The 19,772-nt window shown below is 41.7% G+C and overlaps 1 long non-coding RNA gene across 1 annotated transcript; it reads left to right on the top strand.

Moving 5' to 3' along the window:
* The first annotated feature begins 8,620 nt into the window (after positions 1-8,620).
* Positions 8,621-9,915, top strand: LOC123327282. The gene is made up of 3 exons (XR_006541911.1): positions 8,621-8,891; positions 9,008-9,280; positions 9,417-9,915. It is a non-coding gene; the product is annotated as an uncharacterized LOC123327282 (long non-coding RNA).
* Positions 9,916-19,772: the final 9,857 nt, after the last annotated feature.

Below are 19,772 nucleotides of genomic sequence, written 5' to 3'. Positions count from 1 at the left end.
TTCTCGAATAACCCTCTTGCAGCACACACTTGAAACTGATTACATGCACAATTTTGCCCCGTTCTTTGTTCGCCGATGCCGGAGCAAGGCCCTGGGACTGAGCCAGGATACCAGCTCCTGTCCTTGCCCCCTCCCCCCCCTCCTCAGTCACTGCGCCAGCCACGCCCCCTTGCGCCATGCCGCCCCCTGGCTTGTCCGGCAATTGTGAACCGCTCTGCATGTGTGTTTGGTTATATGGCATTGTTGTGTATTCCTGTGGCCATCGTTCTCGTTCGTCCTGGCTGCCTCCAATTGTTGCCGTTTCCATTGCCGTTTCCTCTCAATTCGCCACCAATTCACCCAGCCACCCAGCCACCCAACCACCCATACACCCTACCACCCACTCAGCCCACAGCCAACCACCCACACAGCCGCCCGCTCGATGCAATTATTTCAACAAATTTAAACCTCAGCGAAATAATAAACAATTCGTTTTCAGATTAAAATGCAATTTTCATAACTTTTTGTGCAAAGACATGGCCAACGGGCAGCGGATAACCACCACCATACCGAACATCCTTCATCCTTTTCGAGGGGAACTTCTGAAAAACGGACTGAGTGCTGGAACCCTCCACTAGCCACAATTACTACTTATTTTATTTATATGCCGGCGCATTAATATTTCACAGGGTTTTTCCTACCGACCAATTTTTCTTTCCTTCCACATGCACTCATTGTTGTTGTGCATTCTTGTTATTATTGTTGTTGCCGCGATCTGCAGCCCTGTCATTTATCATACATTTCCCAATTTACTTTATGCAGAATTATGGGTAAGCGTGAAGAGTTTTTCCGATTCCCAGCCTCCCCCTTGATTTTTTTTATAGTTTATAGCCCGCTTTTATGATTGAATTAACTTTTGTTTCGACTCTTTTCGCAGCAGCACACTCACCATCAATTAAGTGGCCGTGGTGTAGTAAAATCAACCTGACTGAGCAGCATGCGTGCATAATTAGCTGGCTGATTTTTCCATTAACAGGTGATGCAATAATTAAGCCCATCATCAGTAGCAAGTGATGATAATTTCAAATATATACACAGGTCCTGGGGGCCACAAGACGATTACCAATGCAATGGGGATACGCATACACATACACAAACACATACCAACTTGCGGACATGTCACAGCTGTGTGTCATATTGACAATATTTGATAAGCACTCGGGCATGACCAATTTGGCATTCGGGCATTTTGGCATTTTGGCATTCTGGCAGAATGCAAACGTAGGCGACGCAGACGGAGATGGAGATGAAGACAGGTCCTGACCCTGACACATTGCCTCTTGCATATTTTAGACCGGCCAGGATCCGTTTGAATGCCCTCTTCACGGCCAGTTGGCCAGTTAATTAGGCACTGATTGGCCAACGGTGAGTGCAGAATGGCAAATGAGATATCAGAGTGTCTATAAATCCCTCGGCCAGGCCAAAGTCACCTGGATGCCGTGATTAGAGAACGATTTTGGTGTGGGGCATATTAATAATTTTGATCAGATATTTGCATAACTAAAATTCTTAACGTTCGTTGAATATTCGATAATTAAATGATTAGGTCCAGAGTCACAATTGAAGTCAATGGGCAAGGCTTGCAACACTTCGAGTGCATTTCAGTAGAATCTTACATAAGTAGACTTAAATTTCACATATAATTCACAGTCTTAATGTAGAAAAGTAGAAAAATGTCTATGAAAATAAATACTTTAAGTATGATATACAAAATATTCACCACAATTTGAATTCAGCAAAAAAGATCTCTTAAGTGTCCCAAGATTTTCATTTCCCAAACCTAAATTTTGGCTCAGACTTTTCAAAATAATCCTAGAATAATCCAAAAAGGTTTTTCAGACCATAAATAAAATAAAATCTTTCAATTTTAATCAAACCCATTATAGACGTAATTGTTTTTCTACAACTTTAGCTTTTTAAGCACAATTTATGGTTGCTACCTGAATAAATTTCTGAGATGCACTCAGGCCATTCTAGACAAAAGTTATAAGTCTAGCTCGGTCATAATTTTCATCAGCCATCTTGAGATTGAAAATCCCATACCACGCCCCTTATTGAAATTCAGTTTAAAGCACTTCAAATACCTGAAACCGTGTACAATGGCAGCATTTATTGTCATGACTTTACCGCTGCCATGATAATGTGATATACGTCAACGTCAATTGGATCGGATTGGATTGGATGATTCCAAAGCCAATAAGCTGTCATTCGGTTTGGGGCCAGACCTACGAGCAGCCCGACTTGATTTATTGCCGGAAAAACAAAGCCACCCCCCTTTTGGGTTTTTGTTTCTTGTTTGAGAGCGCCCTTGCTCTCTAAATATTATGCGACTTGTGAATTTCATCGGTTGGAGTGGAAAAGCTTTCGTTTTTCGAGTGTATCAATGGCAGCATTTGAAATGAATTGAAAGTACTTGAGATTGAGATTGCTGAAACGAATGATGTGTGGCCGTGACTCTGGAGTTCGTTTTGCGTTCTTTCGAAAGATTACGTACCCACAAAGGCGTACTCGACGTAGTTATATGTATCTTTCATAGCCAGTAACTGGAAAATACTTTACGTAGAATGTAAGTTAATATTTGAAATTAATACAAAATGGTTGGTTTATATTGATTTTTTAGTAACAGTGTTACTTCTTTAATCACAATCCATTGCGTTTTCTGTTTACACCATGACTTTATACTGGGAATAACCCTTTTTCAATGTCTCGTTAACATCTACGAGCAATTATCGCAACTGTTCTTTGTCACTCCTCCTTTTTGTCCCTTTTTGAACGATGTCCTCTTGGTCCTTATTTGGCAGGAAAACGATTGATTGTTTGCTCTTTGTATCTGTATTATACTTGCTTGTTTTTCTGCCACTTGCCAGTTTCAAGAACGATTGGTTGAGAATCAAACGATTTTTTTCTTAATTTCTTCGATAATGCGGATTACGATCAGTTTTGTTATTGTGAATAATCATCATTCGCAACTAATTAGAGGTTTTAATCCAATTTGATTATTTGTGAAATTAAATTGAATTCATTTGACAGCCATGACAACCATTTTTGACTTTAATATAATTTATTAATCATACGCACCGTTGACCAGTTAATAATTCAGTGGTAAAAACGATTTGCAATGGCAATTTTTAATTCGATACCTTTAAAAATAAGTTACGGAAAATCAGTTCAGACTTAAATAAGTTATTCTTTTTAAGTTCTTATTTTCATTTTATTTGAAGTGTAATCCAAATTTGGTAATTTATTTTTAGCCTCATTAATCATACGCACTGTTGACAACCGAGTGATGGATGACTTCAACTGATAACTATCGATTCTAAATATTTTTTTTATTATTTTTAAAATGAATCTTAGCTGCGTAGTAGCAGTTGCTACTCCTGTAAATGAAAACCTGAAATTTAATAAATTGTGCACGTAATCAGGACCCCAGGTTAATTGGTCATCCTTGCACAAATAGACCCACAAAGAAGTGCTCGAATGCGTTTGTGTTGGTCCGGAATGCTCGATAAATACTTTCCTGGAACGTTAAAAGTTGTTCAATAAATAAATTGGCTCAGACGGTCGTCAGCCGGCTTGTCCCCGGCCGTGTGAAGTCTGTAATTTGCCAATGAAAAAGAAAAAATGTTTAATTTATTCACGTTAATGAGCCGCATCTGCAATGGCACCACAGTCGGTCTCCCAGCCAGTGCCTTTTATCAGATTTATTATTAAGTGCATTTATGTGTATTTTATGCAAATTTAATTTCATATTTCTTTAATTTCAATATAGAACCATGTGCTGTACACTTGTGCTGGCCAGCAGCCAGTCGGCCCGCAATGCGGATTGCATAATGATAATTTCGGCGAGGATCACAAAATTTATATGCTTTTAATTGCATTGCAATGGCAGTTTCATTATGCAATATTCCCCAATCCAACTAATTATGCGAATAGGCTGCGTGTGTTAATATGAAAACAATTTTAGTTTTTCATTTGCCATTAGCGACTAACCGGACGGCGGCTGTGCCAAAATTATGACACAAAAATGCGACAAAACCATTTGGCTAATTGTCTCTGGGGCATTTAATTAGTTGGCCAGCAGTGAAAACACTCTTTTTGGCCATCAATCCATCGACGCCGAATGCTGTCGAATAATCGAAGGTAAGTCAGTAAGGTTGCCAAATTGGCACAATTGATAATTTCATTGAAACACTCAATCAACAACAACTGGCAAATGCTTATAAATCGGAATGTCCCCCCCTCCGGTTCAAGAGCCCCCCCTGCAAAAAGCCAATGTCTATATTTAAGTTTAAATGGCACTTTTCTCAAAAGGCTCAGCAGAAAACAGGCTGACTGACATCCAAAGAGACAAGCTGCCAATTCGTGCAGTCGACGTGCATAAAACTAAAAGAGTCAGCACAACACACTGGCTGACTAACTGGGGGGGTTTTTGGGGGGTACGAAGAAAAAAAACATTGAAAATCAAAAACGAGCAAAATTTTTGTTATTGCATTTGAAAATGGCAGGCGTGGCAGGGGCGTGCACGTGGGGCGTGGCTGGGGGGCGGTTGAATTGCCGAGCCCATGCATGCGATTGCACTCTCAGTGCTCCGCATGTCCTTTTGCTAGTTTTTTGCTTGTTTGCCCCTGCAACCTTTATCCTTCGTCCTGTCCACTTTTCCTTCTATTTTTTTTTTTTTTTTTTTTTTGTGCTTCTCTGTTTTTCGTTTTTGTTCTGGGAATGGCAATTGAATGGTGAAATTTCGTAAAATGCAGTTTGAGCGCACGCCTGAGACGAGAGATGAGACAGTCAAGGCTGAACGACAGCAAAACGCAACAGCAACAGCAGCAGCATCAACTGGACAGCAGCAACAACAAGTGGAACAACAATAGACATAACAACATGCCTTCAAGTTGCTCCTCGACGTCCATCTATATATCCACTATATGTATAGAGATGCCGTTCAGTCACGCCGAATCGTGCCTTAGGAACTCTCGAGCTCCGAATTCCGCCAACTTGGCAAGTTGATGTGACCCCGGTTTTTATGATTGCCATCCATAAAAGGCCAAAGTTTAATTTGAAATCGACGTACGCAAAAGTCATTTTGAAAAATCCTCTGCCCCGGCTTTTGACACTTCGTGCGAGTTCCAAAGTTTACAGAGCACGAATTTAAGGAGTTATCTCGTTAAAAGCAAAATAAATTATGACTATTTAAAGTCTATTACCGAATTTAAGGATAATTTGCTCTCTTTGAGATTTAAAAACTTTATCATATCATAGTATAGCATTTAGTCCACTTAACTAAATATATTGTCTACCAGGTTTGCTAGTTAAAGTTCGCCCTTTAAAGAAAAGAAAAGACTTAACAGCTTGTAAAGCTATTCTTATTCACATAAACACATCGTTTATGAACAATACAATAGCTTTTCCTGCTCAGTAAGAAAATACTTACATTTTCTAGGTAACCCACAAATCAGTAAATGAAATATGTCGTCGTTTCTTTCTCTGCGTTAATAACTTTATGAAATTGACGGTCTGCATTTTTCAGGCCAATCCAAGCCAAGCCAAGCCAAGTTCCGAGTTCCGAGTTCCAAGTTCCATCTCTGATGCCAATGACCAAGTCTCAATTTGGTGAGCCCTTCATTTCGCTCCATGTGGCCCCCGTGCGCCTGTTTGTTTGTGTGTTTGTACTTTTGGCTTTGTGCTGTGTGATTTTTGGGGCAAAGTGGGCGGTTGCCGGCAGGGAATGGGGGGCGTGGCACGGCGGTCAGGTTGCTGCAGTGCCAAACTGGTTGTTAGGGCCGCCAGCAGAAAACGTGGAGCCAGCAAAGTGAGCAGCCGGAGCGGCAAACTCCGACATGCCACACGTATGCACACAATGAACAGTGCCAGTGCATTGCTCATACGCAACGTTGGCCAAGTTTCCCGCCCACAGGTGGAATGGCCGGGCATGGATATACGTATATAGAGGAATAGGCCAGGAAAGTCGCAGTTGTTTGGCAAAATGTACTCAGCCAAAAAGGTAAGGGCGGCATAGGTACGACAGCCCAGACAAGCAATTCACATGCGACTGCAGGCGACCCTGCAAAGCCAAAGCTTTTCCCTCAGAGTTTTCCTCGAGTTTTCCGAGCTATTCGGTCCTCGCAATTTGCTGCACATCATAGCTGGCAGACAGCTGTCTCTCAATGACTGCTTTTGTAAATTGGCGCAAGATATTTCCCCGATGCCAGTTAATAGACACCCCCAATTTACCGGTGAATATGCCCCGAAAAGCAGTTACTAATTAAAAACTCTGCACTTAATTTCCCAGGCTTTCTCGTTTTCCAAGCCTTTTTTTTCACATCCTTAATTTTTACCATGTGGTCCATGTTTACAGGACCCACAGAGTCTGTCATGTGCAGTCCGTGCGGCTAAGCAAGTTGCCTGTCTGCCCGCTGCCATCTATTTTGGTCATGGGCAGTCAGTTAAAGGCTCGTCATTCGTTTGTTTATTGTGCGCAATGATTGCAAGGAGCCTTAAAACTGCTGTGATTGCCCAAACCGGGCTTGACTTGGCCTGACTCGCATCTGAATCGGAATCGGAATCGAAATCGGGGACTCGGAATCTCCCCGAGAATCCGATAGGTTGAGTCCCCTGCTCCCGTGTGCAAATCGTTGGAAACAAAAATCACATATTGTGCACACGTACGCCAGCTTAGAGGCCACCCCAGTTCCAGTTTACTACCGCTCCGCCCCGCCTTCTCTCATCCAGCCCCGAATTGCACTCGCAATCCTGGAGAGTCCTGCAGTCGGACGGTATGCCATGGCCATGCCATGCAATTTTTCCCAGGTAACAAAATGAATTGCCTGCCGGCTGGCTAGCTAGCTGGCTGGCAGGCAACGTCTGCTTTTGCCGCTGCAACTGCCGCCGGTTTAGGTGCTCCACTGCTGCTGCTGCTGCTGCGGCTGACAGTGTCGCATGCTCAAAGCGGACTATTTGCTGTTATTCCACTGATATTTTGAGAGTTCCACCAGTCACACGGCAAAAAAAGAACTGCACAAATCGGACAAAAATTGCTTGGTCATTCGCCTTTTTATAGCGTATTTTATGAACATATCTACTAACATGAATTCTGTTTAATATCTTCGATTATATCAAGAAATATTTTATTAATAGTTATTTTTGGCTGCATCTTGGCAGTTTTTATTACTTTCATGCAGAAGCATGCCGCAGTATATTTAATGCTTAAATAAAAGAAGATGCATTTATATATTTATATAAGCTATTTGACCAATAACATTACATTTAATGTTAGCTCAAAGTTCTTGAACCTTAAGTATTTTTAAAGCTTTAACTTCATATTGAATAGACGCATGCAAATGATTTTTGGTTGGAAAACTGCCTTAATTGCCGACCAATTTCATCGGCACTTTATTCTCAGTGATGGCCAGACCATCGAGAGTGGAGTTTGGGGCCAATAGTACATATAGATGAGTGCAATTTACCGCTAACAATGCCATGCACTGGTAGTTACAACAAATGTTAGGCGCAGCCAACAACCGCAGCCCATTCGAATGGGAAAATGGGGAAAATAGTGGGGAAAGCTGGGAAAACTGGGAGATCGGGGCAGGAAGGGGGGATATGTGGGGAGAGGACTAACTACTTGGTAGCTACCTAACGACTCGCACACACTACCTACATTACACTACAACAATGCCGTCCTTCCATACATACTACATATGTTGACCATGGAAATGCATAAATAATGCGGCACAGCGGGGGGGCCGAGGGGATATGGCCTACAACCGTTAGCCAGGAGTCACTAGCCTGGTCGGCTGGATGGCAGGATTGCAGGACTGCAGGTCCTGCGACGCTCACTGTTTGCCATATTCGAACATTCGCATCAGGATTTCCCGCCATTGTACTTTTTGGCTTTTGTTTATTTACAGTCAGCGCAAAAATGTTTGTTATGCTCGGGATGTCCTGTCTCTGTGGTTCGCTCTTTCTGTGTGTGTGTGTGTGTGTGTGGTGTTATCCGCGTGTGTGTGTGTCTAGTTGGATTTAGGCTAAGTAAGCCGCATACACCTGGTCGCAGCACAAACACTCACATACTCACACACTCGCATGGCAGCCAGACCAATTTAATACATGATGGCATGCCTGAGCTTTCAATATTTGACTGTTGCCGTATTCGGGCTGTGTTGTTGGCTTTGTTGCATCCCGGCTAAACAACAAATGTCACGCGTGGACTCGCCTCCAATTATTCATGAGCGGAGCGTTATTAATTTGAAAGCATATTTATCACAAACGAAATCTACGCCACATGCCATAATAAATCAACGAACGTTTTTCGGTCCCACATTAAAATCGCACACTCACACTCCCACACAGCTGCGTTCAAAATAATAGCAGCAGTTACGTGGATATATCCCTTTAAAGCCTATCAATTGTGCCTGGAATTTTCTAGCAATCACCACTTTCTGTATAAGATGTTTTAGATGGCAAAATATTTTCTATAAAGAGCTTTAAATCTTGTTATGTTTTTTGCATATCAAAGAAACAATGACAATTGTTTAGATATAACTTACATTCTAATGCATAAATTATGAAATCATCAAACCAATTCATTAGTACTTTTTAACACTTTACTAAGCCAACGTACGCTTTTATTATTTGTAACACATTTGTATATTTACATAACCGCTTACATAGATTTCGACGCGACGTGAGGGTTGGAATTATGGCCAAAATCGGTGGAGAGGGCATCTGGTTGTGTCTGGCCAAATCGAGCCGGGCGGGCTGTGTCATATCCATATTTAAGCACGCCAGCTAAGCGTGTGACAGTCAGTCAGAGTCTCGAGATACGAAACACTCAAGGTGATATGAACCTTTTGGTGAGTGCCTCATCCTTTGCGTCCTTTCGGTGTCCTTGGCGGCTCACTGCTCGTCGTGCAACAAAAGCCGCAGCAACAACATCATTGATGGTGACGATAAATACATAAATTCACAGCCGCTGCCAGCGAAAAGGTTGACAACGCGTCATTATCCTGTATGTCAGACATTTTGGCTGCGACTTCAAAAGCCAACCGAAGAGCAAAGGCGAGGGCCCACATCTAGGAGGTCTTGGATCGAGCACAGACAGAGAAAATATGTTCTTGTCGAGTCATAAAAAAAGGACCCAACTAAACTGGTACAACAAGCACTTAATTAAAGCAATTACACAACGTTCCAAGGAAATCAAGCAACTACTAAGCACAAGCCACGGAAATTACTATTAATTTCAGTAAGTATTTCAGACGATGGTTACTTTCAAATACCGTTTCGGAATTGGCCACATGTGTACACTATTGATAGGAAAATATTGGCCAAGCAACGTAGATTGCTCTTCCATTTCTGATATTGGTTTTTTCTCTCTGCAGCAGCAAGTGGGTTTCAATGCCAACGGATGAAATTCCAATTGTTTGGCTCCCTCCCCCCTTTTTTCGGGATCGGCTTTTGAGCTGAGGTTTCTGATGGAGATGGAGATGGAGACGGGCGGTTGGAGTCGCAAAAACCAGGAGATGGTAGCTTGGAGCCCGGCCCTCGTTTCATATTTTTGCGCTCTCGGGGCAGAGCTAAGCTAACCCAATTGCAATATTAAAAGCATGCCTGCCGCAGAAAGTTTCCCCAAACGGGCGACAGTCTGTGGCAAGCAGAAAAGCGTGACGCTGCCAGAGGAACGTCGACGTTTTGCGGCTTTGCTGCGGCCGCTAAGCTGGCTGCCAAAAAAGCCGGAGTCGCATCCACGGACGGAGTCGTTGCAGGATGAAAAGTGGAGTGGGGCATAAAGGGAGGAGGGGGTGGTAAGGGGGCACGCTCGTGGCAGCGACACGTTCAAGGACACCGATGCCGCAGGATTTTACAATGTGTGACGCGTCTCGAATTTGCTGTGAGAGTGTTTGGCGTTTCGGTTCGTTTTTTTTCCCCTACTTTTTTTTAAATTTTTTCTTTATTTTGCATTGGCTGCTTTCCTTTTTTGGCTTATTTTTGGGTGTTACGCCCAAAAATGTCAATATACCGCAAAAATACATGCAAACAAACATGGCTGTGTGCGAAACCTACACATTACCCATACGCCCCATGTATGGTATGCGAATATTTTTCGACTGTGCACACATATCATGGCGTACTTGTTCTTGGCCGTGTTTGCGCAAATTGGCCAAGGGTGTCGGGCCAAATGTGTAGAAGAATATTAAAATTAAATGTGCCATAGGCTGCACAATGGGAATGGAATCCTTTTGATGCCATAATGGGAAATATCCATAGACGAGAAGCATCAGACTAATTTCATTTTCATTTTTTTTCAAATGAAGTTTATAAATTTATAAATAAGCTAATTGTCTTCTTCATTGACATAGCAAACACATAGTTATTGGTCAAAAGACCAGCAACCAAATACGTACTCTTTAAATTAAGCACAATGTCCTGTTTAAATGGTATGGAATCCTTTTGATGCCAGCATTTTAGAGCAGAAATAATTCTATTAAGATGCTTTTGTTCAACTCCAAACATTAACCACACATTCTGCATGGCATTGTTTTGTAAACAATTGAATTTTATAGTCAATTGCGGAAATTGTTTTGAGTCTTTCAAATGAATTGGCATAAAAAAATGTGATTTATTAGTGGTATTTCATTTAATTATTATTTTAAATATTTAATTTATAATATTGCAATGCACACTTAAAGAAATTAAACAATTTACTTGTGATTTTAAGATAATGATTTCAAAATTTGAGAACGCTGGATATGTTTTCAGACAAGTTCAATGTTTTTGTCACATTAAAAAACGTTTTTCTTGAAATTATTTAATGTTTTTGATATCTTTGTTCAACTCTATTTGTCTGCACAAATCTAGTCATCATATATCAATTATGATGATATTGCCTGCAATAAAATCTAATTTATGCAATCCATTAAAGGCGAATTGTAAAAATATGCAGTCCTCAAATTATACGTCATGTCGTGTAATTTGCAAACACCGCAGGGTTGTGAGCCAAATTGAAGGTGATGGAAATATTTCCAATTTGATTATTATTGCCATTGTGCAGCACGACGACAACGTCGATGGTTTGCCGCCTCAGATCCTGAGTGTCGGAGTGACGAGATGACGGGCTGACGGAATAACTGAATGACGAGCTGACTGACTGAGTGAATGACTGACTGAAGTTGGCCTGACAACATGCCTATTGCCTCGACGACACTTGGCGATGACACTTCCGTGCAATTGTACGCCGCTTCTGGGTTCCGGCGATCCGAATCCGGATCCGGGCGCCACTTTTCGAGGATGGGGGAACGTTTATTGGGTGTATGCCATGTCGTTTATTGGCCCGTGTGCGTGTCGCCAGTCCATATATGAATATTTGTGGCAATTCTTATGAATTTTCAGGGGCGACCTGGTGAGGATGGGGGCTGAGCCGTGCGGCATGTCAGGCCGCACGACATGGCTGTACAGGATGCGACAATGAGTACCGACCGTTGTACGGGTGTATGGGCTATACGGCCGTACAACTGGTAGGTTTGTGGGGCAAATGCTGTGCGGTAGTCGGCAATCGTGAGTGGAGTCATTGTGTGAGCCATTATTATGGCCATTTTGGTGCGCGATGATACGCTCGGTTATTTGGTTATTTGGCCAAATCAAGCAATTTATTCGCAATTGTCGTCGACGCTGCAATTGTGTGGAAATCGATATGCGTTGTTATTTTAACCGATCATTTCCTTCATTTCGTCGCAGCCATTACACAATGCCACAATGTCGAGCTGTATCCATAGCTATGGATTTGCCTATGGGTATAGAGCTCCTGCTGTCGCCGGCGAAATTTGATTTATGCATATTTCCATATGATTTATTTCATTAGCATCATTCGCTGCTCCTTGTGGAATTTTTCCAGCACAACCCCCCAAAAAAATAAATACAAAAAAAGGGAGCGGATACTACCTTCAACTTTTCCGTTTACCTTATTCGCCACGGTCCTCCATCGCCGTCGTTGGTGAGCATTTTACTTTTTAATATTTATTTAAACATTTGTTGCAGCTTCCTTTTCAATTTCTCGTCCGTTACGTTTGAGTGATTCAAACTTGACGTTTGCCTTTGTATAAATTTTTTCTGCCTCATTTGATGCAGAGAATGAAAAGTTTCCATGCACCCCATCATCCGTCCCAATGCGGAACTGTAAAACGGTGGCAAGAACTGTGAATATATATGCACATATATATGTAAGTATGTCTGTATATACCCACAAAACTTTTGTTAAGAAAATATGAATTCAAATGAAAATATGCTAGAAATGAATTGAAACTGTAACGGTTGGAGCGACCAAAAGAGCGCGTGCACGAACGAGCATCACAGCTTAAGAAGATGGCAGGACGCAGGACGGGATGGATGGGTCCTGGATGCCAATCCCTTGGCCGGCATTGGCAAGCGGAGCCACCCACCCACGACTCCTTCTTCATCGCACAAAGTTGCAAATAAAACAGCGCATAAGAAACAATATACAATAAAAACGCAGGGACGAGCACGATGAGGAGCAGGAGCAGGATGAGTTCGAGCACGGAACTGGAGATGGAACTGGAGCTCCTGGTGCCGGATCCTGAGCACTGCCAGATGGAAATGAAAGGCAAACACGATTCAGTTAACGAGTGACGAACGCTATTGCTAACTGGGGACTGCTTATGCTCGCATGTGATACGTATTTGCACTCGAAAAAACTTCTATCTCATATTGAAAAATAAATATTTTACATAGATTTTTTACTTACAAAGACTTATTAAATACAGAAATCCATATCTATATTTAAAAGGAATTATAATTATCCACGATTGTTTAAGAATCATGTCTAGTTGAAATCTAAATAGCATAACTTATTCGAAAAACAAATTTCTTTGAAAACATTTTAAAGGTAACTTTAAATTTGTTCTTATTTTTTCGAAATAGCTCAAATAATTTATGCGAAATTTTCTATAGAGTACCCCAAAATAACAATGAGACAATTGCACTTATATTAAATTGTAATCGTTTTCGAATTTTTAGCATTGCTTTTTCCCAGGGTGCATGCGTACATACTCGTATATAGAAGCGACTATAGAAAATGATGCTTCTGCTGGCCGACATCTAAATAGAGATGGACTTGGATGTCCGTGGACGTCGACGTGGACGTGGACGTGGCCTAGCATTGGCATTGGAAGTGGAAATGAAAATGGGTGTGGGAAACGGAGGAAGCGGGCGGAAAAGCGGGAAAAGCGAATCGCGAGAGCTGGCTGAATGATTGCCTTGCCTGCCGAACTGACTGACTAACCAATGAACGGTTCAAAATGAATGACTGAATGAATGAATAAATGAACGGATGAGCGCACCTCTTCAGTTGGCTGCATTCGCAAACTCGTTCAGGCTCTGGCCTTCTTCTGTGTATATATCTTTATATATCTATTGAACTTGGCCGAAAGCCGGAGAAACACAGCGTACACACTCACACTCACCCTCACCAACACACACACAAAGTACAATGGAAGTTAGTTTCAGCAAGTCGAGGGGCTACTTTATTGAGCGTAAGTTTTCGGCCAGGCCATATTATTTGATGTGGTTGGTTATGAAGTCAAGCCTGTCCGCCACCAATTGAGGGGCGGAATGGTGAGTACATTTTGCTCGTATATATTCTACTCCAACGGCCGATAAAATTAACTATTTTACCAACGTGCACGTAATGGGCGCATCATTTGCCATGGGCTGTCTGCCTTCCCAGCTGTCTGCACATCGTCCTCGCCGTCGTCCTCGTCCTGGTTACTCTGTGCTCCAATTTCCTGGCTGAAGTGCTTTAAATTGCCATAAAAATGCGCTATCGACTGGCATCTTTTGGCCGACTGCTGTTATTACTGGGTGTTTTGTGCTTTTGCCTGCCACATTTCTACACTCAATTTGTACAAATTTAATTGTCTGCCGCCCTTCGTCTCGCTTCTATTTATTTATTTGTGCAGTCCCTTGTGCAGGCCTTACTGTTTCCCAACCATTTTTCCTCGTTCATTTTTTCGGTAAACGCCTGCCAATGCCAATGGAGTGTCCAGTGTCCGCTTTTTTGGGGGGGGAAGAACCTTTTATGGCGTTTTATTTATTTACGATGTGCCCTTTAAATCAATGAACCATTCGCCTAGCCTTGTCGCTTAAATTTACGCACAAGTTTGTGAGGAAGCCTCAGCATCCTGAAAAAATAAAAGTTTCTTGGACTGGGTGGATTCTTTTAGGAGGATAATAATCGTACAATATCTTCAACTTTTCAATTGTTTAATAATGTACTTATAACACCCCAGGGCAACAAGCAAGAATGTTGCAATGATTTCAACGGAAAGAAATATTATATTAATTTATAATTTTTTTTTTTAATAAGGGTTACATTAATTCCTCTTTTGGTAAGGACATTAGGTACTAAGTATTCGACTCCGTCAGAATGTGATTTCCCTTTTTGTTTTGTTCGCGCTAACAGCAATCAGCTAGTAAATCGAATTTCTTGCCTAAAATAACAACAACAATGGAGACAGCAACTTCGGGCAAAGAGGCAAGTTAAAAAAAAATATAGAAAAGAGCGGCAAATAAATACAAATACAAATAGAAAAGCACGACGCGCCGGATGGCCGAACAAACTAAACACAGCGTTTGTTTTAGCAGCTTCCGTTTCCTGTTGGCAGCCAGACGAGCAGGAACGGAGAAACGGAGGATTGGAGGAGCATCAGCGACGCAGTCATCCATCCATCCGTCCATCCATCTATTGGGTCAACTAACCAAAAGACTAGCCCATACGCACGGCCATCCATCTATATCGTCTACGTCTGTCCGCCCATCGCACCATCCGTCGACCATTCATCCATCCATCCCAGCGCCTCCTCATCCACATCCACATCCTCATCCACAGCCACTACAAAACATCCACATGCAGCCGATGGAGCAAACGTCCAGTTACCGCTCCTTTGACAAGCGGCAAAGCTTCCTGTTTCCCTGTTTTCCTGCCTTCCTGTTGCTGATGCTCCTCCCCGAAATGGACAGGGCTAAGCGCATTTGTTCGAAGCTTGTTTAGTTTAACTTTAATTGAATTTTGTGAATTTTGCTTTTCTTGCCTTTGCCAATTCAGTTTCTATAGGTTTTTGCGCCATCTTACTCATTGGGCACAAGGGCATATTGACTTCTTGGTTACTGAGTATCAACAAGAAATTAGGACATGTGTCTCGGATTTGGACAAACATTTAATGAAGACATCACTTTACTCAGTTGAATAGTAGTTCTTTCCATAGCCATTTAATTGCTAAATTTAAAGTTATACAAAAAGTTTCATAACTATGCAAATAAATCGATGCCATTGGGTATATTTCAGTTCTCAACATCCAATGAATCTCTACTTGCTTATTTTGTTCTAGTTGAGTATTCTTTGTAGCCTTTTTATTTGTTGGCCCGCTGGCCAGCTGGTGCCACCTTTATATGGCCTGAATTTATTATGGACGAAAACGGAGAAAAAAACCAAAAAAAAAGAACAGAAGAACAGCCTGTTGGCCGGAGTTCCCCGTTCAGCCAACAATCGAATCTATATCCCATGGAGAACTGGGGACCGGACCGGAGCAAAGCGAAGCTGGCCAGAACTCCGATGCTCCACCATATGGCCAGAAATGGCACGAGTTTGGCTCGTAAAAAGGCTTACATAAGTCGGCAGGCAGTGGACTCTTGGACGACTTACCTTTTTGCCAGGCAACGGTGAAATTGTCTTGTTTCGCTGGCAACCCTTTTTTTTTGTGCAAAAGTGAAAGAAGGACCGAAATGTGAATTCAATTTGTTGGGCCAGCCCCGTCGTTTTGAATAATTTGTATGATTTAATTTTTGCTCTCTCCTACGAAACGAGGCAATAAAACGATTGCCATTGAAAGCGACGTGCTTTTGCGGTCGATCGGCCATCCTCCACTTGGCATTGAGCCACTGTGGCGTATACGCAATAGCCGGATACATAAAGCCAAAATCAGAGCAGTCATCCATTTCCAACCACGATGACAGCTTAAGCCAATCGACGCTTTTGTGATTGCCAAAGTCAAATATGGGCATTAAATGCGTTAGCGCCCATGACACTACACTGCCGACAATAGGAAAACTGTCTCAAGAAGGATTATTTAATTTTAATAATTGCTGGCAAAAACCTAAGCTATTTGTGTGCCCACTTCTTAATCTTACTAAGGTCCACTGTGAGACTTTTCAAGGATTAAGCAAAGAACCTAAATGAATAAAGTATAAATGCTAGACAGACTCTGTGAAAATTTAATGAATTGTACGACCAACTTGCTTCTTAAGCTGTTCTTTTGTTTCCTGCCTTAAATCTTCATAAATAATGAAAGCAATTTATGTATCTTAAGCTAACGGAAATTGTAGCTGGGGTTTGGTTTAAATAATTTAATATAAATATAAATAAAGTCGCATTTAAGTGCTAAGTAAAAAAGTAATGCAATTGAGGAGCCTAACAAATAAACTACAAACTAAAAATAAAGAGTCTCTAATTATGTTTTAGAAAATCTCTTGCTTTATAGGAAATGCCGATCGATGGCATTTTACACACAAACTGATTGTGAAATTGTTGCGGTTGCCGCATTGAATAATATCTGTGTCGGCCAACTTTTTGGCGTCAGTGTTAATCTGGCCGACAATTATAAGCCATATCTATTACGCTCTTTGTTGAGCTGCATAAATTATGCGCAAAGCTCCGCTCTGTCCACAAAACCAATGCGGTTAGACCCCCAGACCACTCTACGTCCATTCGGAGTTTTATCTAAGCCCAAATAAATTTAATCAACCGCAATCGGAAGTGTTAGAATAATGACACAATAAACAATAGCAATTAAAATATCAAATATAAATCATTGTGTAAATTTACAGCACAATTGCCATGAAAGCCAAATGCGAAAATTCCAGAACAACCAGAACAAAACTGCATGCAAATGCACAACAGGAGTTATTACTGGTCCATAGATACGTGGCAATTTGCGAATACATTTATATATTTGTTTGCCTGCCTATTTTTTGCGATAAAAAGTCATAAAAAGCGTAGGCAAATTCCAACAGGCAAACAGCCTGTTTGCCTCCTGTCCGTCCATTTGTCCGTTTGTTTGTCCGTATATTTGTCCGTTCGTGTGTTTGCGGCATGTGCGTGCAGCTAAACACACACTGGAGGACGCATACTGTTCCCCAGACACCGAAATTGCCGCCCCGGAGCGATCGGAGCAGCCCGTAAACGCATGCATAAATTTGCACGCATAAAATCAAATCAAAATTCAACGACATGTGACAATTTTATGTCCACAAAATTATGTATTTGTTGAAAACACACAAGCGACAAGGACAACAACAACAACAGCAAGGATAATAACAACCCAAGCACGGCAAAGCAACAATAATGCAAAGCAATGAAAATAACCACAATGGCAGATACAACAACAACGGCAATACCAGCGGCAATGTGAACAACATCGAGAACGGAACGGACATAGGAACTGAATTCCGAATCGAGGGGCCAAAGGACTGAGGGACTGTCAACTGCCAACAAGGACATAAGCAATAACAACAAACAGCTAAAATAGCAACATGAGCAGATTATAATGAACAACATATTCGCACGGCCGCACCCACTGCCACACCCCCATCCATTCGCTGCTCCCCCCCAATCGCCCAACGCCCCTCTTTCGACCGCTTTCATAATCGCACACGCACTCAATTTCGTGGGCTGGAGAGGGAGGGAGGGAGGCAGAGGCAGGGGAAAAAGCAACAAAGCGCCATGCAACAATTTACGTGTTTTGACACTAATACAAAAGCTATTACAATACATGCACACAAAAAAAAATTGTTAAGTTTATTAACAAATCCTGACATCGTGTAATCTTCATAACAAAGAGAGGATCTTACGACATTCAACGGAAAAAATATTTTTAAGTTAAAGATGAGGATTAAATAAACATTAAATTTAACATTGCAAATCAAATTCTTAATATACAAATTATATAATAATTTCTTTGGAATACACAATTAATTAAATAATGTTACAGCAAGGAGTAAGTTCCATTGGGTATTATTCCAGATAGGTTAAAATATATACTTCCAATAAGTTTTATCATCAACTTGATATCCTTCAGTACCAATATTTTCTCTCTGTGCACTAATACACACGTGCGCACACGCACACTTCCACGGACACACGGACAAATTCAAGAGGAAGTAAGGAAAATAGGGAACGAAAAAAGCAAAGTTTCCACATTTCCCTAATGTGCCGAGTGGCTTTCACTCAATTTTTAGGTGGCCCAGCCCAAATCGAGTTTGGGTCACCTTTGAAGTCCGAGGCGAATGGAACGAACATCTCGAAAATAGCCGTAGGGGCATATTTAACTAGTTTTACAGGCGATTTTGTCGAGAAGGGACCAGCGAAGGAAAATGCCTAGGCACTTTTGCATGGCGTGACTTTGGGAATGGACCGCACCTTGACTTTAAGACAATTTTCGATGGCCAACTGATGGCCATCTTTTGCTTGGCTGTTGTCTCGAAAGTCCTGGGACTCGCCCTTGGGTGAATGGGCGGTCATGGGCGGTCATGTGATGGGGATTTTAATGATGAATTGCTTGGCCGACGGTGCGTATGCGTTACATTTGACATTGACATATTTTGCATTAGCATAAAAGTATGCAACATATTTTCTCGCACTCTTAAATTTTTTCCCATTTATGCCTTTGTCCTTTCGCCAATGTCCTGCCGAGCGTGCCTGGGGAAATAGATAAGGATCTTTTGTGCCCCGGAGGAGTGAGAATGAATCCCCGTTATGATGAAGTATGTCAGGAATTTAAGCACAATGCCTAGCAGTTAAGCAATTGCTTTCGCCGTAAGTAAGAGTTTTCCTTGTGAAACTATACATTCACTTTAAGCACTCTCGATTGCCTTTAATCATCCTTTTGGCTCAGCATGGAAAACTTGACAGACTCAAAGCTTATAAGTTCGATGGGACCCTCGAGTTAAGTCTCCACATTCGGTACTTGCCGAATGTTGAAGCATTTTCACTGCTCATTTCACCGTTGGCCATGTGAATTCCGATGTGAAAATGCGCACATTTTCGACAATTACACAAAACGCAAAGTTTTGCCAGGGCAAATATTTACCGCAAAATTTCCCAAATACCGGCAAAACAATATCCAAGACCAGGGCGAAAATTTTGTGTCGACTAAGTACCTATCTACAAACATACTACACTCGAAAAGTCATATTTGTCTGCGAGCAAAATGGTGCAAAATTTTAAATCAAATTTGCTGTGCAGTGCAAATAATTCATGCATATTACAACTTAAATTAGGCGTTGCTCCTAAGACCAAAGTCAAATACAGATGCGGGCGCATTAGGAAAAAGGGGTTAAGTGGGTGGTCATGAAGGCAGAAGATTTGCTGATTCGGCTGTCGATGCATTGTCTTTGCCATGTAGGTGAGTGTAAGTGTATGTGCTTCAGAGAGAGAGCGAGAGAGTTTGTGTGTGTGTGAGTGTGCATTTATTGACAGATTGAAGGATTATGAAATGCCTTTGATAATTTGCTGCGGCTGCAGTGAACTTTAAGCTCATCTGGGCAGGACTTTTGCTGAGCCATATGGAAATCATTTGACTAAGCCATCGACACACACACACACATATACACACGCGCAAAGGGGAAGAGATGCACACACAATGCAAATATATTTGCAGTTTATTTTGCGG

This window comes from Drosophila simulans, chromosome 3R, assembly GCF_016746395.2.
Source record: "Drosophila simulans strain w501 chromosome 3R, Prin_Dsim_3.1, whole genome shotgun sequence".
NCBI classification, from domain to species: Eukaryota; Metazoa; Arthropoda; class Insecta; order Diptera; family Drosophilidae; genus Drosophila; species Drosophila simulans.
Note: the sequence above shows the minus strand (reverse complement) of the source record. Positions and strands in the feature narration are given on the sequence as shown.